At 39.3% G+C, this 27,630-nt stretch overlaps 1 protein-coding gene and 1 long non-coding RNA gene across 2 annotated transcripts in view; one reads left to right on the forward strand and one right to left on the reverse strand.

The window, feature by feature from the left end:
- Positions 1-27,630, reverse strand: part of LOC126161840 (general transcription factor 3C polypeptide 1) — a 359,490-nt gene that overhangs the window by 43,471 nt on the left and 288,389 nt on the right. The window lies entirely within an intron of this gene.
- On the forward strand, positions 15,533-16,239 carry LOC126161841 (uncharacterized). The gene is made up of 3 exons (XR_007534965.1): positions 15,533-15,626; positions 15,781-15,891; positions 16,051-16,239. It is a non-coding gene; the product is annotated as an uncharacterized LOC126161841 (long non-coding RNA).

Consider the following 27,630-nt stretch of genomic DNA (forward strand, 5'->3'; position numbering starts at 1 on the left):
TTGTCCAGATCAGTCTGTCACAACAACCTAATTGCATATATTGTAGTACTGTTGAAAAAAGTTTTGTCACAGTAAATGTACTTCCAATATTTGAGACTATCTTTCTAAGAAAGAAAATGTGGTATGGCTGCTATCTGGTATTCTGTGTGGGACAGTCACGTCCTGTCTGCGGATTGGCTGAAAGTCAAGATGTCCAAACCTTTTCAATACCTCACAGATACAAATCTTCTAAATGATCACATCGCATCTCTCAGCCAATCAAACAAGACTTCATGCAATATACTGGTAGATGCTTCCTGGGGCTAGGAAAGAACACAGACCATACTCATCAACAAAACACATTCATTCAACTACCATTGCATATAATTGACATTTATGTGTAGTATAATACTAGAACAGATTCAGTTGAAGTGTTATAATCTAATTGGAACAAAATAAGTTTCTCCACTGAAATCAGCATAGGTTCCAAAACCACTGATCAGGCAAAACTCAAATTGTGCTCTACCCATATGACACCCTCAATGTCATGGGTAGAGGAAAACAGTGTGACTCAATGTTTCTACACTTTTGAAAAGCTTTTGAGTCAGTACTACATCAATGTCTCCTAAGGAAACTATATTCCTATGGGTATCTAACCAGAGTTGAAACTGGATGAAACACTTCCTGACAGGCAGCATACAGCACATAATCCTGGATGGAGAGTCAGCAACAGAGAAGGAAGTAATACTGTATATGGTGTGCCAAGAGGAGTTTAATAGGACCATTATTTAGCGTTCGTGTTATACATTAATTACTTAACAGGCAGTATTAAATTTTTAAACGTTTCTTTAAATGGGAGTATAACTAAAGGTGAGTGATGCTGTTATTAATGTCAGCAATGTTGAGAAACGGCTAAAATTTAACAATCCCCAGGGCACAATGGAATCCCTGTCAGATTCTATACAGAACTTATAGATAAGTTAGCCCCTCTTTCACCCACAATATGTTGTAAACCTCATTAACAATAAACTGATTGAATGTGGAATCAGTCTAATGATGACACAGGCTGCATATGGGGAAATCTACTGATATAGGAGACTGTGACAAAGACAGATTTTTATGGATGGCACCAGAGAACAAGCATCTTGAAAATGGCAAAACTGGTCACTTGTTCATGTGCTACTGTTGTGATAATCAATGTATAGTGGTTGTAGGATGGTGACACCATGAGTAGGTGAAACAATGTTGGAAGACTGTGCATCATCGCAAAACAAGGTGGTCAAAAGGTCACCTGTTCTGTAAAGCAGGACAGGAGTGACCCATGGAAGATCTGATGACAGAGTAAACACCGTGAAAGCAAAAGCATTCTGGAGCACAATGTGCAGCGTATTCTGATGAACAAGGGGCTGCACTGCATACAACCCCTATATGTTACCATGGTTATCCAACAGCATTGTCAGTTACAATTCCAGTGAGCATAGGATAATTGAGATTGATAAATGATGTTTCTTGTTACATGCCTGGCTATGTTTTAATCTGCACACACATGCTAAAGATAAACTCACTTTTAAAGGCCATGTTCCAAAAACTTCAAGTAAAATTTAAACATGCTTTTGAAGTTAATTGAATCAAAACTAGTGTGCGAGTCATAATGTACTGTGTCCTTTTGAATGTTGAGTACAGTGCAAAATGTACTTTGTGCTATTGCATCAGCTGAAATCTATACAGGGTGTCCCAGGAGGAACGATCAATACTCAGGGATATGACAAGAATGGTCATTCTCAGTGAATATGTCTACTAGATATGAGCCCCAAAGTGCATACCTTAAGATCAATGAGCACTTCTTCATCTTACAATACCATGAAGCAAATATCTTCTGCTGCAAGCTCTTTCCTTTCAGTATTTTTGGAGCTGGTAGTAAGGACCAAAATAAAAAAGTCTAGTAAATATGTGCTCTAAAATGAATACCATAAAAGCTATGAGCAGTTGTTCAGTAGAAAAGATATATTTCAGGGCAGTGAAGAGGAACACATGCTCAAAGCTCTTAAGGTATGACTTTAAAGCCCATATTTACTTGACATTTTTTCCTTGTTTTGGTTCATATTACCATCTCTCAAAGAGTACAAGAGATTAGTTTCACAATATCAGAATGAATAAGTTCTCATAGCTCTTCCCGTATGAGTTTTAGAATCCATATTTATTAGACTTTTTTGCTTTGAATGATCATTCCGTCATATCCTGGAGTATTGACCATTCCTCTTGGGACACCCTGTAGCAATGCGTTATAGCATTTTAGGCACAGTAGCCACAAACATCAGAATCAGTCATTTAAATTTTGGTGTATATCTACATGAATAAACATAGATTTTTCAGAATTTTCAGAAAGTACAAAACTGTGCACAACATTTTGTAGTAAATTGGCATTTTGTGATTTACAGATAATGCAGTGCATATTAAGACAAATGCTTACATTATGTTTAGCTTTTTTTCTGACAAGAGGCGTGCATATTGTTTGCATTTATCATAAATTAATGCTGTTTTCTAGTTTGTTTGTGACCACAACCTCCAAAAAGTTTCAGGAAATCAGTAGGTTCTCCCCAGGTATTTCTGTTGCTTTAATAGAAATCTCATTTCTTTTAAAGGGGACTAGTAATACCATTAGCTTAACATCTCCTGAAATTAAAAGAGAATCAGCAAACTTAGTTAAAATGTTCTCTAAAACATTGAACCAACTACAATGCAATGAATGTTGTTCTTAGACATGAGGTGAGTTAGCTGATGATGTAAGCAGGTGGAAATTGCCCTTCCCACTGTCAAGCTATTGAAAGCCACTGTGAAGGGGTGCACTGAGATGGCTACTGAGAGTTAAGTATCAGAGATACCAAAGGTAGATCTATGTGCCCCGTACAGCAGAAACAGGGACCAGGAGGAACTCAGGTTGTATACCCATTCCCGTAACCAACAAGTCTAAGGTGCTGTCTTCTACTGGAGCTGACGTAGAGCCAGTGAGACACACTTCACCTGTCAGTACACCTGCCACCCTCTGTGACAAGCAGAGGCAAATGCAAAAGGGTATAAGTCTATTAATCATCGGCAGTTCAAATATATTGTGAATTTTGAAGCCCCTTATGGAAATGGCAGGATGAGGTGGGATGGGAAGGAATACAAGGTGCACTCAGTGTTTATGCCTAGGGATCTCATTTAACAGGCTGAAGAGGATATTCTGGTTGCCACTAAGGAGATGTGTTAGAACCAACTGCAGATTTTGGTGCACGTTGAAACAAATGATGCTTGCCGTCTGGGCTCTGAGGTCATACTTTGATCATTCCAGCCATTGGCAGAGACAGTTGAGAAAACCAGCCTTGCTAACAGAATTTCAACAAATCTAACAATCTGTAGCATTGTCCCCAGAACTGGTTCAGAGTCAACTGGGAAAGTTGAACCAGAGACTCTGAAAATCCTGTAAGAAGGTAGGCCATCGTTTCCCAACCTGCTTTCAGGGGGTTCGCCAAAACTCTTTTCTCCGTGGTTGGTTTCAAGGTTATGCCCATTACTGTTTCCTTAGTTTTTGTGGCACTGTTATAAAAATAAAAATATTATTATTTCAGAATGAGATTTTCACTCTGCAGCGGAGTGTGCGCTGATACGAAACTTCCTGGAAGATTAAAGCTGTGTGTCGGACTGAGACTCAAACTCGGGACCTTTAAGGCAAAGGTCCCGAGTTCGAGTCTCAGTCCGGCACACAGTTTTAATCTGCCACGAAATATTATTATTACTTAAAAATTATATTAACATTATAATGCCCCTTGTTACATATGTGTAACATCGAGAATTTGTCACATTATTTCCACAATAAATTAATATTTACCACAAATGCTTGGTACAGTTATGTAACAACATTAGGAATGCATTTGATTTTGCTACAATGGAAATTTAGTCTGTCAGCTTCTTTGTGTTCTAACAATACTAACAACAGTATTGTGACCCTATCAAGGAATGGTTACATAGCAGTCAGGCCTTTGATCTTCCACAATAGCTTACTTAGTTTCCATTCACATTAAAATGGATAACTGGTTGAAAAGTGGAAGTTTCAAAGTGAAACAGGATTTAACAAAATCACAAGTTAGTGTTGTGTCAACAGGTCATTCAGCTTCTAGTGATATGTGTCAATCTTACAAAAGTGAAGCATGTGCAAAGAAAAGAACATATGGCGACAATTACAGTAGGTTTGGATTTTCATAAGTATTTGACAAATACTATCCAAGACCACAGTGTGTTGTACATGGTGGCATTCTTGCTAATAGTAGTCTGAAACCTTCTCCACTTATGCCATTTAGAAACTAAACAACCTACTCACTTTTTCCATGAAAACTTAATGAGTGGAAAAAAGATTTAACGACTTTTGAATATGCTCAAAACAGTAACAATGAGAATGCTCTTGAAGCATCTTATTGCATTACCTACAGAGTTTCTAAAACTGCGGAACTGCCCTCGACACCTGAAGATTTAATGCGGCCACGTATAAATGATGTAGTACAGTGCATGCTTGGAGACTCTTTTACAGAAAAAGTCAATATGGTACAACTGTCAAACAATACGATCAACCGCCAAATTAAAGACATGTCCAATTATGTCGATAATGACATTTTGGGAAGAATTTGTACCAGGCCTTCATTTGTGATTCAACTTGACGAATCGACTGATGTTATCAATTTAGCCATTTTTTTTACTTTACGTCCGATATATTAATGGGGAGTATGTAGAAGATAAGCTACTATTCTGCACACCCTTAAAAAAGAGAACTTTTGGAGGAGATAAATTTAAGTTAATCAATAAATACTGCGCAAAAATTCAATATACTGGACTTGCTGTGTAGGCATTTGTTCAGGTGGTGCGAAATCCATGGCAGGTTGCTATGTCAGGTTTGCTGTTGAAGTAAATAGGTAGTGATGAATGATTCTTGAACACATTGTTGCTTTCATAGACAGGCTCTTGCTTCTAAATGCATGTCCAATGGATTGAAATCTGTGCTGAACAATGCAGTGAAAATAATTAATTTCATTAAGGCTCACCCTACAAAGGCCCACATCTTTGAAGTGCTTTTCGAGGAAATGGGAAGCATTTATAAGTGTTTATTGTCTCACACTGAATTTAGATGTCTATCTTGAGATAGAGCTATTTCCAGACTGTATGAGCTTAAAGATGAAGTCTACATTTTTCTCACCAGCCATACCTTTCACAAAAGAAAGTGCATGGAAGATGACACTGGCTTCAGACTTTAGCTTATATGGCAGACATTTTCTCACAAATTAACAGTTTAAACTTCTTTCTCCATGGGTCAAACATAAACATTTATATTGTGCATGACTGTATCGAATCATTCATTAAAAAACTTAATTTTTGGGAAACGTGTTTCAATATGAGTCAAAAGGAGTGCTATGATACCCTTCATGACTTCCTGATGGAAAAGTCATCTTTCTTTGAATGAAAATATCAAGAATATAGTTAAAGAACATTTGAAGGGACTTTGAAAAATCTCCAGAGAATATTTCCCTGCTATGTCCAATAGTAACAAATGGATCTGCAATCCCTTCGAAGAGTCAACAATCTTAGAATCAACATTAAGCATGAATGAAAAACAAGAGTAGCTTCGTGAAATTTCCACTGATTTTCAGTTACAGAAAAGTTATGAATCTTGGTCATTAATCAGTTTTTGGTTGAGTTTAAAGGAGTTCCCAGACCCTTTTAATCCAAATATGTGCTAAAGTTGTTTTCTTTATACCATATTTAACTTCTGTGGTTCCTGACTTCAAAGCTCTGTGCCAGGGAAAGCAGGCACAACATTCTCACTAAATTCCAAGGTAGATGTGAGTAACTACAATGAAAACTTGTATTTATTATTGCAACTAGGCCCTCACATTGCGTAAATTTTAGGACATGACTAGAGTAACTTTAGGTTTTTATCATTAAGGGTTCAGTTAATTTAAGATTATTAAATCTTCGGCCTGGAATTAAATTTTATGCAAGTCTACTATATGCATATTTAAACGTCAGCGGTTCACCCAAATCGGAATGTTGTAGAAGGGTTTCGCTAGTCGAAAAAGTTGGGAACAGCTGAGCTAGGCTACAAATTCATGGACTTGAATTCTAAGGTTAAGACCTGTTGGGTTCCCCAATTTGGAACAGGTGGGCATTACACAGCAGAGGCTGCTGCTTGTAAGATGGTGGCTGTCAGTATAAGAGCCAAAGGAATGCCCCATACTGCCGAGAGTATTAAAATCCTAGTGATTAACTGCTGGAACATATGCAATGAAGTGCCTGTGTGCGAAATGCTTCTTAAAAGCAGTGAAGCTCATGTGATAGTAGGTATAGAAAGCTTGTTAAAACACAAAATAGATGCAGTGAGATTTTTGGGGAAATTTAAGAGTATATCAAAAGGATAGACCGATGAAAAATGGAGGTAGTATATTTATTGCAATAAATAAGAAGCTCAAATCCTCCAAGATAGAAATTGAATAGGATTGCATAAGAGATTGTTTGGGCAAGCTTAGTATCATAAGGGCATAAATTTATAATCAGATCATCCTATCGACCATAAGACTCACCTCCAGATGTAACCAAAAACTTTACAGAGAAGCTAAGTTCACTAATATGTTTGTTCCCCACTCATACTGTCATTACTGGAAGAGACTTTAATCACACAAATATCAATTAGGAAAATTACAGTTTTGTAAGTAGTAGCCACGGCAAGATATCCTGCAATACATTCTTAAATGTGTTCTCTGATAACAACCTTGAACAGAATGTTTGGAAGCCCTCTTGTAATGGAAACACATTGTAAGTAACAGATGTGACCCAGTATGTCCACATGGGGCAGCTGCAGCAACAATGATTACCAAAGTACAAAGGGCAACTAAAACATGTAGAAGATTCACATGTTCAGCAAACTAGATAAAGAGACAGTAATATCACACCTCAGTAATAAATATGACACATTTAACTCTGAACATGAGGATGTAGAAGAACTGTGGCTCAACTTTAGAAGAATAGTTGACCATGAACTTGATAGATATGTACTTAGTAGAACAGATCATGATGGGAGTGACTTTCTGTGGCATGCAGTCACTGCAAAGAAACTTCTGAGGAAATAGAAACTATTCCATAACAGATATAAAATAAAACATGGGGCAACAGACAGAGAAGTGCTGAATGAAACATGTTTGACTGTCAAGGGGATAATGCATGAAGAATTCAATGATGACTGTTGCAGAATATTATTGAAGGAAGTTACAGTTGTGTATAAAGGCTGTTAGTAGTACTATAGCTGATCTACTGACTCCGATGGACAAGAAAGGAGCTGTAACTGAGGGCAGCAAAGCAAAAGCAGAAATTCTGAACTCTGTTTACAAATGTTCCTTAACAAAGTACGAGGGCAATCCCAAAAGTAAGGTCCCCTATTTTTTTATAAATACATAGACATGTTTATTTCTACAATGATTTACATCAGTTTACAACTAGGACATTTAGCTATTTTTTGACATAATCATCATTTCTGTCGATGCATTGTTGTAGACGCAGTGGCAGTTTTTGTATGCCTATGTCACACCAGCTCGCTGCCATGGTGTTCAGAATATTACGAACCTATTCTTTCACCTCATCGTCGGAGTTGAGTTACTTTCTGGCCAAATGTTCTTTTTGATAGTCACTGGGCGCCAAGTCAGGATTATAGGGTGGGTGGGTGATTATGTTCCGCTGAAACTGTAGCAGGAGAGCAGCAGTTTGCCGAGCGATGTGTGGGCGAGCGTTTCTACCGTATCTTCCTTCGTCGTTGGCGTTGTCGTTGTTGTCGTGAGGCACCGTTATACCAAGTGGAAAGGCGCGTTGCTCTTAGAGCATAAGATATGGTAACCTTAAGTCATTGACAACACACAACGGTCACGGTAGCACCTGATTCCAGAATAGCTGCAGTAGTTAGGATCTACCCCCTCTTGACCAGGTCCCCAAAACTTAACTCGTAACGAGATCCCTTCGAAACAAATTGTCTTAAAGATCGTCTATAAAGGCTTCGTACTACGATAAGAAATGTTACAGTTTATGGAATAATAACACATACGACCAAACTGTCTTGTTTCTTCTGTTTTAACGTAACTTTGTTCACAAGTTTTATTTCGCATTCACCACTCATTCACTCTCTGATGTGGAGTACATGCGAGTGCCTGTACCCTACTCCCAAGTTCCATCGAAACCCTTTGATGAACAGTTTTGGTTGCTCGACACCAACAGTCAACGATAATGATACAGTATTTTGTAATTGACTCTTCTAGTTTAGCCACTGCCCTCCACAAATTTTTGTTAGGCTGCTATTATTAAGGGTTCGCGTAAAAGTTAACATTTTTCTCCTTTTCATAAATTGGAGCCAGCTCTCAGCGATATAATTAAAAACGGTATCAATACCGCGTCCTTCATGAGATGCGTATAGATTTATCCCGGAATTGACCGCCCTGTAGGTGTACTCAATTTAATGACCACACTTCGCTATCTGCGATTTCGTGTAACTAAATGTCCTTTTGTTACTCTGATTGTATTAAAACTCGCCCCTACACAATGCACAAATAGCACTTCTTTATTTGTTTACTTCTAAGAGTAAACGAAAAAAAATGACGCCGTATCATCGGCTTTGTCGATATAAAGCAAAACACCTCATTATGCCCAATTTTACCTCGTCTTATAGGATCAGCTACCTTACTCATTAATTTACTACATATTATTTCCAATAACACTAAACAGGTATCACCGTTATATTTAAATTGTACTCAAAAGCATGTTATTATTATTATGACTGACCAAATCGCGCGGCGTTTTTTTTAATGATAGCTTTACACTCGCCCAGCCTTTATTCATGCAATATTATATATAAATATACAGACAGGACTGAAGGATCGATCTCTCTACCATAACCAATAGAGGCAAGTACGCTATTCAAGTTCCGTTACATCTATCTTGACTCGTATTGTTACATGTTGTCAAGGAGAATGTGTACGCCCTTGCATAGCCGGCCGAAGTGGCCGTGCGGTTAAAGGCGCTGCAGTCTGGAACCGCAAGACCGCTACGGTCGCAGGTTCGAATCCTGCCTCGGGCATGGATGTTTGTGATGTCCTTAGGTTAGTTAGGTTTAACTAGTTCTAAGTTCTAGGGGACTAATGACCTCAGCAGTTGAGTCCCATAGTGCTCAGAGCCATTTGTACGCCCTTGCTCAACATTCCTCTTCTCTGATTCTGATTATGTTGAAAAATAGCTAAATGATCAAGCTGTCAACTGATGCAAACCACTGTAGAAATAAACACGTCTATGTACTTATAACAAAATGGCAGACCTTACTTTTGGGATTGCCCTCATAAAATATGGGGGTATTGCCACAATTTTATTCTTGTCCCACTGCAAGGAAGAGTGACACAGATGCTAGTGTTAATGGTGCTGATAAACAGCTGAAATCGCAAAACCTGAACAAAGCTCCAGGGTCTGACGGAATTCCAGTCACATTCTATACCAAATTTGCATCTGATTTAACCCCATAAAATACTATAGACTCTTGAAAAAAAAAAAAAAAAAAATGTAGCCAACAATTGGAAGAAACTGCAAGTTACACCTGTCTACAAGATGAGTGGCAGATGTGATCCACAGAACTGTCACCCAATATCTTTGACATCAATTTGCTGTATAATCTTAGATAAAATTTTGAACCCATATGTAATGACAACGATTTCCTCCATATCAACTAGCATGGACTCTAAAAAACATTGATCATGTTCTAGCGTCCCCTGTGCTATATTACGAAAAGACTTAAAAAACAGTATTTATAAAGAAGAGACATTAAGAAATTTCTCTGTGTAGGTTTAGATTGCAAAGAAATAATTTATGACAAAATGATCTAGAGAGACGACAAGATACGCTCTTTTGTTAATTTTTTAGTCGACTTCACTTCCTCTTTTGTCTTGAGTGTGTATAGACGGACATCTTTCGAGTGCTGACAAATGTAAGCATATTTGTATGAGTTAAGCAGATAATATATATTAATTGAATATTATTGTGCACTTTTAATTTGTGTGAGGTGATCCCGATTTCATGTCCGCCTTCCTTGAATTAACCTGCATTCAAGTAATTTACAGTTCAACAATCGCAGCGACCGATGCAGCCAACGACGCCATTACGTGGCGATATTAACTTATGAAAATTAGCGGAAGCGAAATACTCGCCCGCTATTAACATAATATTAATTTTTCTCCACAGCCGCACGAAGTTGCAGAAGTACGTAGCTTTAAAATTCTTATTTTCAGTACCGTAGCCGACAGCCAGAGCCAGGACTCCGACTACAATACAATGGTTAACGGAGGTAAGAAAAATACTCTCGCGCGTGTGTGGGCCGCAATTATAATTAATAACTAAAGATCTTTTGCTTTAAAGTGAACTGACTAGCCGAGGAAATAATATGAAAAGTTTATTACATTGTTCAGCTTGTATGCTCAATGTTTTGAGATGCAGCAAGTCTAACATTCATTAACGTAACAAATAATTTGAGATTAATATTGTTAAAAAGGAGAACTTCAGGAAAGCATTTAACCGTAAAATCAAAATCAAATGGAATATCATTTTTATTAAGGCCCATCACGTAAGTCGGCAACAATCAAATAATAATAATAATAATAATAATAATAATAATAATAATAATATATTAAATTACGACGGCCGACGGACACGAGATTGGCGCCGCAACTTTGGGGCCCGATCAAAGAAAATTCGAGATTTATTAATATAATACTTACTATTGTAAGGAATGTAATTATGTATGTGTCTAATTGTTGTAAAATATTAATGCCTACATGAATTCTTTTACATGTACAACAACAAAACCACACCCTGAGGAGATCTGGAGAAGAAAAAGTGTAGAAAAGAAAAAGGATTGCGAGAAAGAAAAATAAGTAAGGTAAGGCCCATTGTGCAAGCATCCTGTGTAGCTTTGTGCGGAATATCGAACCCATGCGCACATGAGATACCTTCGGTGTTTTGTGTATTTGTGTGTTTATTTTTGGAGGGGATAATTATTCGTTTTGTGTATATATATGTTTATTTTTGGAGGGGATAATTATTCGTGTGTGTGTATCAGTGTTAAAGATTCGTCAGTGGCTTAAAGTGAATTTATTATGGGTAAGATAGGACAAGCTAAAGCATCCGTGCCAGACGAACAAAATTTTGTTAATATGGAACGTGAGGGTCAGTTGCAAAACGTAAACGAATCCCAAGCCACCGCCTCGGATAACATAATTTCCGGAGCCGTGGGCGAGGATCTGTGGACGGTGAATGACGCTCCACAGCAGAATGGGAATAAAATAACAACTCCACTGCCTGGGCAGGGGGGCCAATCGAGTGCTAGATTAAGCGGGGCACCAGTATGCTCACCGATTGCAGACCCATTTGCAGAATTTCTGCACAGGTTAGAAGAGAGAGATAGGGGAAGAGACGAAAAACTGGCTCAGATGCTACATGAGCAGGAGAAAAAATTAACGCAAATGCTACATGACCCAGGGAAAGAATTTACGCAAAATCTCAGTGAGCAAGAGCAGCGCAGTGAAGCGGAACTAGATCGTATCCAAAGCGAACTTGCCGAGATGCGGGACGCGTGCAAAGAAATGCCCGATTTTGTGCAAAGCTTAGCCGGCGAGATGCAAAAATTACAGATATCGCAGGCTAGGCTTGAAGACAATGTCCAGACTTTAACCACCCGCGTGGATAATGTGGAGATAGATGCACGGAAAAGTATTGATACATATTTGGAAGTGCAAGCTCAAAAAGTCGACAAAGAATTCAATGAATGGCTAGAAGTAAAGGATCGCGAGATATCTGCAAAGATTGAAAGCGATGTAAAAACAGCTGTAGAACAAGCGATTGCGGCCGCGAGTGTAAATATTGACGCTAGCGCTGCCGCACTGCACGCCGAATTAACACAGATCAAATCCCGTGTGACAGCGGAGTTGCCAAATTGGCAACAGGAGGTCGCGCGGAGACTGTGTTGGAAAGCAATGTAAACAGTGGCGGACAGATGAATCCGACTCCGCGTACCGACTACTATAATAACGCAGACTGTATGCAGGGTGCGAGTGCGCAACCGCAACCTAATGTGAATTGCGAGCATGAACAACATGCGATACCGTGCAGCGCACATCACGAAGTAATGAATGTCACAGAATGTAGCAATCAAATGTGCAAAAAAGAGGACAACGTAATAAAACACAGAACATTCCAACCCTTCAATAGCGAAAAACGAAATGTCCACCCTGTGATATTTATTAAGAGCTTCAGGAATGTGTTTCCCAGGACATGGACGGAAAGACAAAGAATACAGTTCGTGGTCTCCTTTATTCAAGGTGATGCGGCACTGTGGGCCACCGACGTGTCCGAAAAATGTCTAACGATGCAACAGTTTGAAGCTGCATTCTTGCAAACATTCTGGTCCGATAGCGTCCAAGAAAGACTACGAAAGGAGTTGTACAGTCCAGAAATGTACAATCCTAAGATGGGAACGTTACGCAAATATTTCGAAAAGTATATAAACAAAACCGGGTACTGGGACGAGCCGATGTCCGATCGTGACATAATCAGATTGATAAAAATGAAGTTGCCCAGTGAAATTAAAAGATATTTCATCAATGTGCCGGAATACGATATAGAACAATTCATGGAAATAGTGGATTCTGTTGACTTATTGATCGAACATATGAAAACCGAAAACAAGTGGAACCATGCAGGCTGTAATCAACAAAAAGCCGATTACAATAGCAGCCACAGTAACGGTAGTAACAACGGGAATAAGCAAGAGCACCGGTAACAGAATCGAGGCGCAAACAATGGCAATGGTTATAACGGCAACGGTTATAATCGTCAAAATCGGAAGAGTCATCATGATGGACGCATTACTAATGGTTATAATGGTAACGGCAATCCGCAATGGCGGAACAACCGAAACCAGTGGCGTGGTTGTAATGAACCGACACCACAGTGGCAACAAAACACAGCGCCACAATGGAACGCCAACCCAGGTCCGTCACAGAACATGTCAGGGAGTTACAACCGACCACCGCAATACCAGAGCCATACATAATATCAAATTACACCATCGGGGAGGCAGGGTGGCCAACCCAACAGTAGCAACAACAACCAGAACCACAATGTGAGGTTAGTGGAAGTGACAGACAACTGTCAACCCACTAATGCTCATCCGTTAAACTAAAGACAGCCACAATACGCTCTCCGTTGTTGGCTGCAGGACGGTGTAGTGAGGGCACATCCACGGATGACAGCCATAAACTTTGTATGCTGAGATACAATGAGGGAACAAAAATAGAAAAGGAACTTGTGGACATACCGCAGAAATGTAACCGAACCGACAAAAGTGTTGTGCAGGCTATATTGCAAGCAGATATGTACGGAGCACCAATACAGATAATAGTCGATACCGGCGCTTCAACCAATGTCATGAGTGCAAATTTTTACAAGTACTTGAGTCAAAATAATAGAATACCAGTATTGCCAGTGAAGAATTGTCGTGTAACAGGTGCAATAGGTGCACAATCTCATATCATAAAGCACCAGGTGCAAGTCGAGTTTACGGTAGGAAATGAAGCAGTAGTTAAAGGATTAGGTGTTGCTTGCATCCTGGGGATGGAATTTTTACGCCAGAGGAACGCAAAAATCGACCTCTTGTGCGGGGAAGTAAGCCTTATGAATGAGGGTAGACGGGTAATTTTGCCGTTGTTGAGGACACGGGAAGTGCACGGTAAATATTGCCGGAGCTTTCAGTCGAGATTCGAAGGAATACAGGTAATGAATTTATATTCTGACTTAAGTACAAGACAAGCATGTTATAAGAGTTTATTACTGAAGACAGGGAGGAAAAAAGGAAACTGATAGCCACGAAAGTCAGGGAGTCAGAACATTTGACTGAAGCACAACAAAACGAATTGACACAGCTACTTACAGATTATGAGAATGTGTTTTCGGAAAAACCCGGTGTTATCGAGGGCTACACCTATAACATCGAAATGGTACCTCGCGATACTTTCTGTCACGCAAACTACACCATCCTGTGGTCAAATAAGGAGGCAATTACGAAGGAAACAAGGAAAATACTTACAAAGACTTAAAGACGTTCGCTCAGTAGAGCAACTTTTATATATGTGAATAGTAGGTTAAGTTTAGAGTGTATTTTTTTTCTGTGTGTAAATGTTCGGATTTTAGTGTAACATTAAAAGACAATGAGGTGCACAAGATTAGTGCGATTCAATTTTGTAGATGTTAAGGAATAACAGTATTTTTAAGCAATTGCATTTTGAAGAAAAAAAATGAACGTAGGCTTAAGAATATTTTACAAATTTCATGTTTAAAAATGCTTTAAAAAATATTTAAAAAAATTCAACAGAATGTAATGATGAAAGAATTTTTCATTAGTGTGTCATGAATATTTTTGAACTGTAATAGTAATGAAACTTATGAAAATTCGATATTATAGTGTATATGTTGTTCCATGTATGTATGTCTATACCGATCCTGAAATATGTTTAATCATAATTTACTAAACAATATGAGTGCAGGGTGTACATCACCCAAGGTATCTCATGTATTGTGGACAAGGTACAAAGCAAATCAGTAAACGCGACTACCGCTAAGCACTGTTAAAATATATTGCCATCTGCTAAGGCAGAGATTTGCACGAATTTGTAGTGTAAACAAAAGTCACAAATCTAACATTAATCTAGGAAGTTGCACGCTAGGCCTAGATTATAAAATGTCTACAATAATGCGAGAGGCAAAGTTTTGTAAAGTCGAGCCTGGCTCTGGAGGGCAAGTACGCAATGAGTGGGGACTTACCTCAGACGAGACGGAAATACAATTGTATAGTCAAAAAACTGAAGGCAAGTACCACTCTAAGTGGAAAATAAAAAGAGATAATTAGTGCGAGAGACTGGTAAAATCCAGCTCTAGCCAAAATCCAGTTCAGACTGAATGAAATACATTAGTGTTTGTGAACTAATCGAAAGAGTTATTTTAAGCAGTGTGAAAAACTGTGAAGGTGAAACTGTGATACGGACAGTGAAGTGCTAGTATTGAACGTTCAACAGCGGTAAGGACGCCAAACGCCAAAATTACGCACCAAAAACTGTGAATTTGCTTATAAATGTGAACTGTTAACATGAAGTGAACCCACAGTCAATATTTTTGGGACAGACTGTAATTCCAGTGAGTACAATAGTGATGGGCTAAACTGCGATTTTCCGATATCAGTGATTTCTGTGAATGCTACTTTTGTATATCTGTGATTCTTAACTGTGATTTGTCGCAGTTAAGAGTCGCAGTTAAGGAACATAGGTCGTGTATCCCTCCGCCACTGCTATTTCTGCGATTTCTGCTACTTCCGCGATTTCTGCTACTTCTGCGATTTCTGTGACTTCTGCTACTTCTGCGATTTCTGCTACTTCTGCGATTTCTGTGACTTCTGCTACTTCTGCGATTTCTGCGATTCCTGCGACTTATCACCGTATGAGAAAGTTACATCTGTCAACACAGAAAATTGCATCTCAAAATCCTGTCTTTGGCAAGTATGTTTTACGTTTTTTCTTCCGTTGGCTTTAATTTTGTATTAAAGAAACAACTGTGAAAATATTAATAGTGTAATTAATATGTTAATAGCCGTACAGTACCGTAATAGTTCGTATTTAGAAAATGAATTGTAACATATTGTTATGTTCACAGGTACCTGAACTACATTTCAGTCACTCAGTAAAGTAATAACTCAAAATATCATTGTCAACAGATCTGAAGAAATTGCCACTGCGTCTTTAGACCGTTTTCGTCAGACAAGAGGTTAGTTTCTAAGCGTTTCGATGGACTCAATTACTTCAGTGTGATCGTTCTTGCAAATGTGATATTCATTATAGCAAATATTAGCAATCTACTCTGTCAATTATATTGCTAGTAATTAATGACAGCAAAATTTGTTTAATAATCCTTGTGTTTTTGCAGACACAGTTCTGACTCTGATTACTGGTTGCTGTACGTATCTATCCACATCAAGGCTGTTTTTGAGAGAGACTCGTGAAGATTCAAGACAGTTCTTAGAGGATTTGCAGTTTAAAAGTGAAATAATTGTGAAATAAGTGTGTGAATGATTAAACTGTGTTTTATTGAAGTTGTTGTGCGATTTTAAAGGAATAATAAATGTCAAATACAGTGAGTGAATAATAAAAATCTCATTTTCCACATGTTTAAGCCGCCCTATACCCATAATTTTCCGCCACTTACTTATTGGTAAACACTTGTTGGAGAGTGACATGCCGCCCCCCCCCCCCCCCCCTTTCTCCACAATCGTGGTGTGACACTGACCTGTAACATATCCCGAAGTCTACAATATGCATTTTGAGGCTGTTGATATGAAAGTGGGAAGTACAGATCTTCCAGTTACATCAGGAATAGCTTAAGTGCATTACTTGAAAGTAACACAGGAAAAGCTGACTTATGTAGGTGGTAGTAGTGTCGGCAAAAAGTTCTTGTGTGTGAAGTTGCCATGTAGAACACCAGGTGTTCTTCTGGAGATGCGTAGCAGAGCTGACTCCTGCCAACAAGCGGGGGGGGGGGGGGGGGGGGGGGCGAATATCATTCCACTCCGCCACGCCTGGGCGAGACAGAAGCGTATCGCCAACCGTGCATCAGCTGATTCTGACGTTCCGCGACGGCGAGAAACACGCTGGCGTCGAGCGGGCGTTGACCTCTCCGCAGCCGCCGAGCACGGAATACAACAACCGGCGCCGTCGCAAGCTAAACGTCGCGGCGTAGATCATCGACACCAATTGCTATAATGACCTCATTCTTTGCATAGTGCAACAAAAAAATGTTTGTAATGTATGCACATTTTGTGTACTCCAATGACATCCCAGAAACATTTAAGTGAAAGTGACCAAAGCAGTTAGTCTGTCGCTCCGCCGAGGTTTTCCCCAGGGTTTCCCTACGGCCGCGCCAAATGGGGAGCGAACAGTTGACACCCGTGGGACTTCAAGTTTATGGACTAACGCGTGATTGTATACCTTTGAACACTGCAAAAGTTGCAACCCTAAAAAGAAGTAGCCAAAATGAAACTAATTGCATTCTATGTCCTTTTCTTTTGTACATGACTGTATATGTAACCAATTGTATATTTTATTGTTATGTAGATAACTTCATCTGTATTACACCTTGTGTGCAACACGCCTCAGTAATTACTACGGTGTAAACATACGATGTGACATATGTAGACTGTGAAAGAAAAATCTGCGTGTGGACATTGTGGACATGAGAGAGGAAATATTTATGTCAAAAAACACGAACATTTTTATGACATAAACATTTCGGGGGGTAAATATAGCGTCCCCAGTGCTATATTACGAAAAGACTTAAAAAACAGTATTTATAAAGAAGAGACATTAAGAAATTGAATAATATATTTTTATCATGTAGCTGTAAAATAATAATTTCTCTGTGTAGGTTTAGATTGCAAAGAAATAATTTATGACAAAATGATCTAAAGAGACGACAAGATACGCTCTTTTGTTAATTTTTTAGTCGACTTCACTTCCTCTTTTGTCTTGAGTGTGTATAGACGGACATCTTTCGAGTGCTGACAAATGTAAGCATATTTGTATGAGTTAAGCAGATAATATATATTAATTGAATATTATTGTGCGCTTTTAATTTGTGTGAGGTGATCCCGATTTCATGTCCACCTTCCTTGAATTAACCTGCATTCAAGTAATTTACAGTTCAACAATCGCAGCGACCGATGCAGCCAAAGACGCCATTACGTGGCGATATTAACTTATGAAAATTAGCGGAAGCGAAATACTCGCCCGCTATTAACATAATATTAATTTTTCTCCACAGCCGCACGAAGTTGCAGAAGTACGTAGCTTTAAAATTCTTATTTTCAGTACCGTAGCCGACAGCCAGAGCCAGGACTCCGACTACAATACAATGGTTAACGGAGGTAAGAAAAATACTCTCGCGCGTGTGTGGGCCGCAATTATAATTAATAACTAAAGATCTTTTGCTTTAAAGTGAACTGACTAGCCGAGGAAATAATATGAAAAGTTTATTACATTGTTCAGCTTGTATGCTCAATGTTTTGAGATGCAGCAAGTCTAACATTCATTAACGTAACAAATAATTTGAGATTAATATTGTTAAAAAGGAGAACTTCAGGAAAGCATTTAACCGTAAAATCAAAATCAAATGGAATATCATTTTTATTAAGGCCCACCACGTAAGCCGGCAAAAATCAAATAATAATAATAATATATTAAATTACGACGGCCGACGGACACGAGAATGTGAATCCCAATTTGTACTAATCTTCCATGACATCTTTCAAGCCATGTATCAGGTAGTCAGGTAGATTCAGTATTTCTTGATTTCTGAAAAGCATTTTACTCAGTATCACATCTATGCTTACTATCGTAAGTATGATAGTAAGGGGTATATAGAGAAATCTGCAACTGGACTGAGGATGCTTGGTAGGGAGGGTGCTGAAAGAATATCTTGTATGGAGAGCCATTGGCAGATGCACCAAGCAAGTGTGTGGGAACTGTTGCTGTTCATGGCCTAACAAACAATATTAACAGAAACTACAGACTTTTGGCAGATGATGCATTTATCTATAATGATGTACTTGTGGCACAGCAGGTGGATCCTCCCTATCTGTATGGTTCTCTGTTCCCATAAAACCAATTTTTTTGCTAATTTTCATCGAAAATCCAATAATTTATCTACTGACATGTACAGTCCATATAAAAATCTCGAACTTCTATTAAGACTGAATTTCACTTAAATTTATTATTCTGATTCTCATTCCAAGTGTTCTGATAACAAATGTGTAATTAGTTTTCATTAGGACATCATTAATTAAAAATTAGAGTTAACTACAGTTACACTACATTTCACAATATGCAAAAAACTTATCAGCTAAAATTTATATCTGAGAAAGGTGACCTACAGTATTTGAATAATAAGCACTCCAACTTTCCTACACAGCACTTTAAATTACCTGCAAGTACTTATCTTCTGCAATAATTAAAATCAAAGTTCATATCCAGTACCATTTTCAATCGCAGATTTTGCAGTAACGACAGTTAGATTCTGTTTCTGTACACTTTGACACACTGCAATAATTAATTAACTTACCAGTTAAGAATGTTATGGAATTTATCATAATTTGCAATATGGTAATCGTATATATAAATGAGGGACTTCACATTGCAGAAGAAAAATAATGTCCATTCTAAATTTGTAATCAGCAACATTTTTCTGTAACCCAAAATTCTACTGGTTCTTGTACATTACCTGAAGCAGTAAATTCCAACCAAGCCAAATTTTAAAGCATAATGTAATTTTCAAAATAACAACTTGATCTTACACCCACCTATAGCTGGTCAGACATCAACCAAAATTGGCAGTCCATGGTTTGAAAGTAAATGAGTAATATCTGTGTTGGAGGGACTCTAGATGATGACTCATGCCACTAATATATATCTTCTGTACACGAGAATATGAGTTCTGGTCACTGCGAGACTCAAGAACTTTAAAGTTTCATCACTTGTAAGTGATCTCTGTAATTTAAATTAGTGAACATTTGAAATGAACTGTGTTATAATTACCAAGAGTGTGAAATGTAATTTTCATTGCAGTGAACTACATCTGCGTCTACATCTGCAAACCACCATGAGGTGCATGGCAGAGGGCATATCCCATTGCAGCAGTTATTAGGGTTTCTTTCCGTTTCATTCACGTGTAGAGGACAGGAAGAATGAATGTTTGAATGAATCCCTCTGTATGTGCAATAATTATTTCAATCTTATCCTCACAATCCCTATTTGAGTGATACACAGGGGACTGTAGTGTATTCCTGGAGAAATCGTTTAAAGCTGGTTCTTGAAACTTTGTTAATATTCTTTCGCAGGATAGTTTATGTCTGTCTTGAAGAGTCTTCCAGTTCAGTTCCTTTAGTAACTTTGTGATACTTTCCCACAGATTAAACAAATCTGTGACCATTCATGCTGCCCTTCTCTGTATACATTCAATATCCCCTGTTAGTTCTATCAGGTACAGGTCCCACACACTTAAGCAATATTCTAGAACCAGTCACATGAGTGATTTGTACGCAAATCTCCTCTGTAGATTGAATACATTTTCCCAGTATTCTACCAATAAAGCGAAGTCTACCACCTCCTTTACCCATGACTGAACATACGTGATCATTCCATTTCATATTCCTAAGTGTTACACCCAGGTATTTGTATAAGTCGGCTGATTCCAACAGTGACTCACTGTTGCTACAGTCATAAGATACTACCTTTTTTTTGTTTAGTCAAGTGCAAAAGTTTACATTTCTGAATATTTAAAGCAAGTTGACAATCTCTTCACCACATCTTACCAAGCTCTGACTGAATATCTACTATGCAGCTTCTTTCATATAGTACTTGCTTACAGATAATTGCATCAACTGCAAAAAGGCTGATTTTACTACTAATACTGCAAGGTCATTAATATACAACATGAACAGCAAGAGTCCCAACACACTTACCTGAGGCACATCCGAACTTACATCTACAACTGACGATGACTCTCCATCCACGATAACATGATGCATCTTTAACTTCCCTCCCACTCTCAAATTTGAAGATACATTAATATTACTGAATAATATCTGGCTACTTGAATGGAAACTTTTGGGCAACATTTTTACACAATTATCTCTTACTCTTCCAGGTATAAAATTAATTACTCCAGCTGGAAAAAAATCTCTGTTGCTCTGCAGAATTCTGGCGAGCGTTGACTCTGAAAATTCTTAAAATAATCAGAGGCACAATCATACGCCATGGGGAAGCCATCTTGGTTGATATCATGTACTCACTGTACAGCTTGGAAATAAGAGTCCAAGTTGTGCATCAGTTCTGATAAAGAACAGAATTTAATCTCTTAAACAGAACATAAATGACCATGGTGCAGGATTCACTGATTTCCCAGGATACAAAGTTCCCTATGAGTTACGACACACCAAATAATGTTCTGAGCCACAAACAAAGGAGAAGTTAAAATAACCAGAGAAATGAATGTACCTTTTCCATTCATGGAATTATATTTTCCAATAAATGATTTTCCTAGCCACATTCCAGTATACATCATCCTCTTGTATGAGATGAAATGTTATCATAATTCATCAAATTACATTGGGTATTCAAACTGGCAGCTTACAACAATTCCACTAACTATAATTCCACTACAATCCCACTCTCTGCAATTCCCAATCAGAAGTAATCTGTCCGTTGTACACAAATAATCTGTCTGTTGTACACACAATGTTGCACATTATATCCACATAGTCTTTATATCACAAGTCAGAGATAGTCTGTCTCTCTTACTAGTAACGAGTCTTTGAGCCATAAATCACTTGCTCGGTTATGTGTGAACATTTGCGCTACATGAGAAAAAAGTTCTACTACATGTCCTCCCTACCAAGACGTCCTCAATCCAGTCACAAATTTCACTTGATGCCCATATGATCGTATTTTTGACAACAAGTGTAGGTGTGGTACTGAATCAAATGCTTTTTGGAAATCAAGAAATACAGCACCTAACTGATCGCCTTTATCCAAACCCTTCAGTATGTCTTGTGAGAAAAGTGAGAGTTGGGTTTTACATGATTGATGTTAAATCCATGATAATTGGCACTGAGGACATTCAAATCACTCTAAGCACTATGGGACTTAACATCTGAGGTCATCAGTCTCCTAGACTTAGAACTACTTAAATCCAACTAACCTAAGGACACCACACACATCCATGCCTGAGGCAGGATTCGAACCTGCGACCATAGCAGCCATGTGGTTTCGGACTGAAGCGCCTAGAACCGCTCAACCACAGCGGCCGGCACTGAGGAAGTCATTATGTTCAAGATACATCATTAAGTTTGAGGTCAGAATACATATTAAGATTCTACAAGTAATCAACAAAAAGGATACTGGATGGTAGTTTTGCGGATCACTTCTACTACCATTCTTGTAGACGGGTGTGACCTGTGTCTTTTTCCGAGAACTGGGCACAGTTTTTTATTTGAGGGATCTATGACAGATTATAATCAGGAGACGAGCTAACTCAGCCATAAATTCAGTACAGAATCTGACAGGGATTACATCGGGCCCTGGAGCTTTGTTCAATTTTAATGATTTCAGCTGTTTCTCAACACCACTGACACCAATACTTATTTCATTCATCTTTTCAGTGGTCCAAAGATTAAATTGGGGCAATTCTCCTGGGTTTTTTCTTGTAAAGGAACATTAGAAAATGGAATAAAGCATTTCAACTTTTGCTTTACTACCCTCAATTTCAGTTCCTGTCTCATTCACTAGGGACTGGACACTAACTTTGGTGTCACTAACAGCCTTTACATATGACCAGAATTTCTTCGAGGTCTGTGAAAGATAACTTGACATTATTCTGCTATGGTACTCATTGAAGGCATCACACATTACGCTCTTGACAGCCAAATGTGTTTCATTCAACATCTCTCTATCTATAACCCTACACTTTGTTATACACCTATTATGCAGTAATCTTTGTTTCTTTTGAAGTTTCTTTACAGTGACTGTATATCATGGGAGTTCCCTCCCACTGTGATCTGTTCTACTGGATACATATCTATCCAGTGCATGGTCAACTATTCTTTTAAACATGAGCCAGAGCTCCTCTACATGCTCCTCACCTGTGCTGAAAGTTCAAGTTCCTCACTGAGATAAGACACTACTGACTTTTTATCTGGTTTACGGAACCCATATATCTTCCTACTTGTTTTAGTTATCCTTTGTACTTTAGTAATCATTGTTGCCACAACCACATCATGGTATCTGACACCAGTTTCAATGTGGACATCTTTAAAGAAGTCAGGTCTATTTGTTGTCATTAGACCCAATATATTTCCATCACGAGTGGTGTTCCTAACTACCTATTTCACGTAGTTTTCAGAGAAGGTACTTAGTACAGTTTCATAGGATGTCTGATCATCACCAAGAACAAGACTATAATTTTCCCAATTGACTGTTGGATGATTAAAGTCTCCACAGATGATAGCAGTATGACTGGGAAACTTACCTACAAGTGAAAGGATGTTTTCTCTAAAGTTTTCAGTTGCATCAGGAGATAAATCTAGTGGGTGATAGAAGGATCCAGTTATCATTTTATGCCCACCCCTGATACTGAGTCTTGCCCCAACAATCTCACATGCAGCTTCATTTTCTACTTTGGCAGATCTGAGTTGCTTGTCTACTGCGACAAATACACCACCTCTATCTCCCATTCGCCTATCCTTCCGATATACACTTAAATTTTGCCCAAAAATCTCACTCCTATCAATTTCAGGTTTCAGCCAGCTTTCCGTACTTAGTATTATGTGAGCTTCATTGTTTTTCATGAGCGCTTCAAACTTTGGCACTTTGTTGAGAATGCTGCGTCAGTTTACCATTAGAATTTTAATACTCTCACCTGTGGTAGGCACTTCTTTTGATCTTACACTGATACATCTGAGTTTCCTACAGCTATTGTTCTCGGTGTTGGATGGAGAGTCTCCTAATTTAAACAGCTGCTGTGTGCACCGCACACACACACACACACACACACACACACACACACACACACACACACACACACACACAGAGCTACCTGAGTAGCAGCCTCTGATGTTTAGTGCACACCTGGCCCTTTTATTTTAGGGGGACCCTACAGTTCTCAACCCCACGGCACAAGTCCAGGAAGTCATAGCTTAGCTTGTCACAGAACTTTCGAAATCTCCTTCCACTTGACTCAGAACCAAAGGATGATGATCAGTTCTGGGGACAATGCTGTAAATTGTGAGCTTCGTTCAAACTCCATGTGCAAAGTCAGTCTCCTCAACCTTCTATGCCAGTCGCTGGAATGACCTCAGGGACCAGACGACAGGCGTCATTTGTTCCAACATGCATCACAGTCTCCAGTTGGTTGCATCCTGTTCCCTCGTGGTTACTGGAATAGCCTCTTCAACATACTGAAATACTGAATGAGGCCCCCAGGCATACACACTGAGCGTACTTGGTGTCCTTTTTTGTCCCTTGCTGCCATTTCCCTAAGGTGTACCATCATTTGCCATACATTTGAACTGCCGATGATTAATTAATAGACACCTACAATTTTTCATTTGCCTCCTCCTGACACTTGAAAAAACAGATTTCCCCAAAACAGGGGAAGTGGGTCCCACTGGCTCAATCTCAGTTTCAGTGAAAGGCAGTACCTCAAACTCGTTGGTTACAGGGATCGGTACAACACCGTGAGTCCTCCCTGGTCCCTGTCCACCCTGTACAGGATGCCTAGATCTACCACTGAACATCACTCGCAGTCAAGTGGATGAATAATGACAGATCTTCTACTTTCTGCAGATGAGACACGATCTTTGAGAGAGGACACTTCTGGTACAGATATCACAGGTGCACAACTCTCGGGAGCTCTTCCAATACACTGATTTGCAACAGCTGGCAATCATTTGACAACAGCTAGGGTGATTTCCAGCTGCTTACAAACTATTGTTGAACTCAGTGATTCATGTAATGGACTCACTTAAATGAAATACCAGAGTGTAATTGTCTGTAACAGCAACTGTGCAAAGTGAGAAGCATGATATTTTTGTATCAATAGGAACATTGTTTTGCACCAAAATTAAACATACGACTCCGCCACTGAGCTATGATTGCTAAGCACTGTGGGATTTGGTTCGGGGAGTTGCACAAATAATTTGTTTGTAGAGTATAAACTCAGAACCATTACAAATAACTGAATTTTGAAGAGAATAAAGTGCGTGTGTTAATGTCATCTAAAATGTGTTGTCATGTACACTAATGAACAAACACCACCCCACGGTCAATTAGATTTTCAGCTTTGCAGTGATAGAGACTGGCACTACTGACGATGACACTACGAAATTCAGGTCAGTTTCGTCCATACTGTCTAAAAAAAGCTACACAAATATTCAGTCATATCTGGACAAGGTTTCTAAGTGGTGCAAAGACTGGCAACTTGCTTTAAATGCTCAGAAATGTAAAACTGTGCACTTCATGAAATGGAGAAAACATACCATACTAAGACTATAACATCAATGAGTCACACATGGAGTTGGTCAACTCATACAAATATCTGTGTGTAGGGAGATGAAATGTAACAATCATATATTCTCATCCATAATTAAAGCAGATAACAGACTTTAGTTCACTGGTAGAATACTAGGGAAATACAAGCTGTCTGCAAAGGAGATTGCTTACAATCCTAGAATATCACTGATGTGTGTGGTACCCATACCAAATACAAATAACAGGGATATTGAAAGTATACAATGGGGGCAAAATGAACAGTAATAGTTTGCTGAATAAACCAATATGGCAGACAACTGAAGATAGACACAAACTATTCTGAGAAAGCCTACTCCATGAGCCAGTTTTTGTGGGGAATCTATGAATATACTGTACTACAACTCCCTATGTATTTCTCATGCAGGGATAACAAGGACAAGATTCTACTGAATTACAGCACAGACAGAAGTGTTTAAGCAATCATTCTTCCTCAGCTCCATATGTGAATAGAACATGGAGAAGCCTGGTACAATGGGAAGTACCGTCTGCCATGCACTTCACTGTTGTTCACAGAGTATGGGGGTAGATGTAAATATACAAGTGAATGGCTGCTTGTTACACCCACAATGCCATGGTCACAGCCCAGTGGAGGCAGTATTATGATAAGGGAGGACATTCAGTCAGGCTTCTATGGGACCTGTGGCAGAAAGTGAAGGCACCATGACAGATGTGAACTATGTGAGCATTATTGTGAACCACCTTCATCCCTTCATACCTTACAGGTGATGGCATCTTCCAGCAGGACAGCTGTTCATGTCACAAGTCCAGAATCATTCTACACTGATTTGCGAAGCATGATGGTGAACTCACTCTGTCCTGGCCACCAGTTTTACTTGATATGAACCCAGTGGAATACGTCTCATATGCCATAGGATAACAGTTCTGTATCTATAAACCTCTGGCCCGTAATATTGTGAGAATATTGTAATATGTGCATAAGCATTTGATACCACATACCTCTGGAAAACTCCGAAGGACTCTCTGAATCCATGCCACACAGAAACATAACTGGATTGTGTTCCAAAATAGGACCAACACAGTATTATGCAGGTGGACACAATTTTTTAGCTCATCAGTGAATGTATACCTGTTAGGTACCAAAGTAACCTACTTAAAAAGAGTGGGCATCTAAACTCATTTGAGATGCAGTAAGGGCTTTGGATAGTCTCGTCTTTATGAAATTTGTGGCAACTTATTTTAAATAAGGAAATTAATGAAGTATAAACAAGTCATCAAAAGCCACAACATTATGGTGCATTGTGAAATTCTTATTTGAAAGTGAGTTGAAAAACTGAAGCAAGTAATTAAGTATGCAAGCAACAGATCAAGTTCCCTGAATTTCTGACTTGAGTTTGAAGAATATTGCTTAAAAGTCCCTCCTATGATATATTCTATAGTGTCATCTGGCGAAAGGGATCATTATCGAATCAAGGTAGGAAGGTAGTGTGTGAAGCATCACACACAAAGATTTATGATTCATTATGATCTGGTTTAGTCAGTATGTGATTGTCAACATATATGCACACTAAATTACACTCCTGGAAATGGAAAAAAGAACACATTGACACCGGTGTGTCAGACCCACCATACTTGCTCCGGACATTGCGAGAGGGCTGTACAAGCAATGATCACACGCACGGCACAGCGGACACACCAGGAACCGCGGTGTTGGCAGTCGAATGGCGCTAGCTGCGCAGCATTTGTGCACCGCCGCCGTCAGTGTCAGCCAGTTTGCCGTGGCATACGGAGCTCCATCGCAGTCTTTAACACTGGTAGCATGCCGCGACAGCGTGGACGTGAACCGTATGTGCAGTTGACGGACTTTGAGCGAGGGCGTATAGTGGGCATGCGGGAGGCCGGGTGGACGTACCGCCGAATTGCTCAACACGTGGGGCGTGAGGTCTCCACAGTACATCGATGTTGTCGCCAGTGGTCGGCGGAAGGTGCACGTGCCCGTCGACCTGGGACCGGACCGTAGCGACGCACTGGGTGCCAATGATGGTCGTATGCGTGTTTGGCGCCGTGCAGGTGAGCGCCACAATCAGGACTGCATACGACCGAGGCACACAGGGCCAACACCCGGCATCATGGTGTGGGGAGCGATCTCCTACACTGGCCGTACACCACTGGTGATCGTCGAGGGGACACTGAATAGTGCACGGTACATCCAAATCGTCATCGAACCCATCGTTCTACCATTCCTAGACCGGCAAGGGAACTTGCTGTTCCAACAGGACAATGCACGTCCGCATGTATCCCGTGCCACCCAACGTGCTCTAGAAGGTGTAAGTCAACTACCCTGGCCAGCAAGATCTCCGGATCTGTCCCCCATTGAGCATGTTTGGGACTGGATGAAGCGTCGTCTCACGCG

Source organism: Schistocerca cancellata, chromosome 2, assembly GCF_023864275.1.
Source record: "Schistocerca cancellata isolate TAMUIC-IGC-003103 chromosome 2, iqSchCanc2.1, whole genome shotgun sequence".
Classification (NCBI taxonomy): domain Eukaryota; kingdom Metazoa; phylum Arthropoda; class Insecta; order Orthoptera; family Acrididae; genus Schistocerca; species Schistocerca cancellata.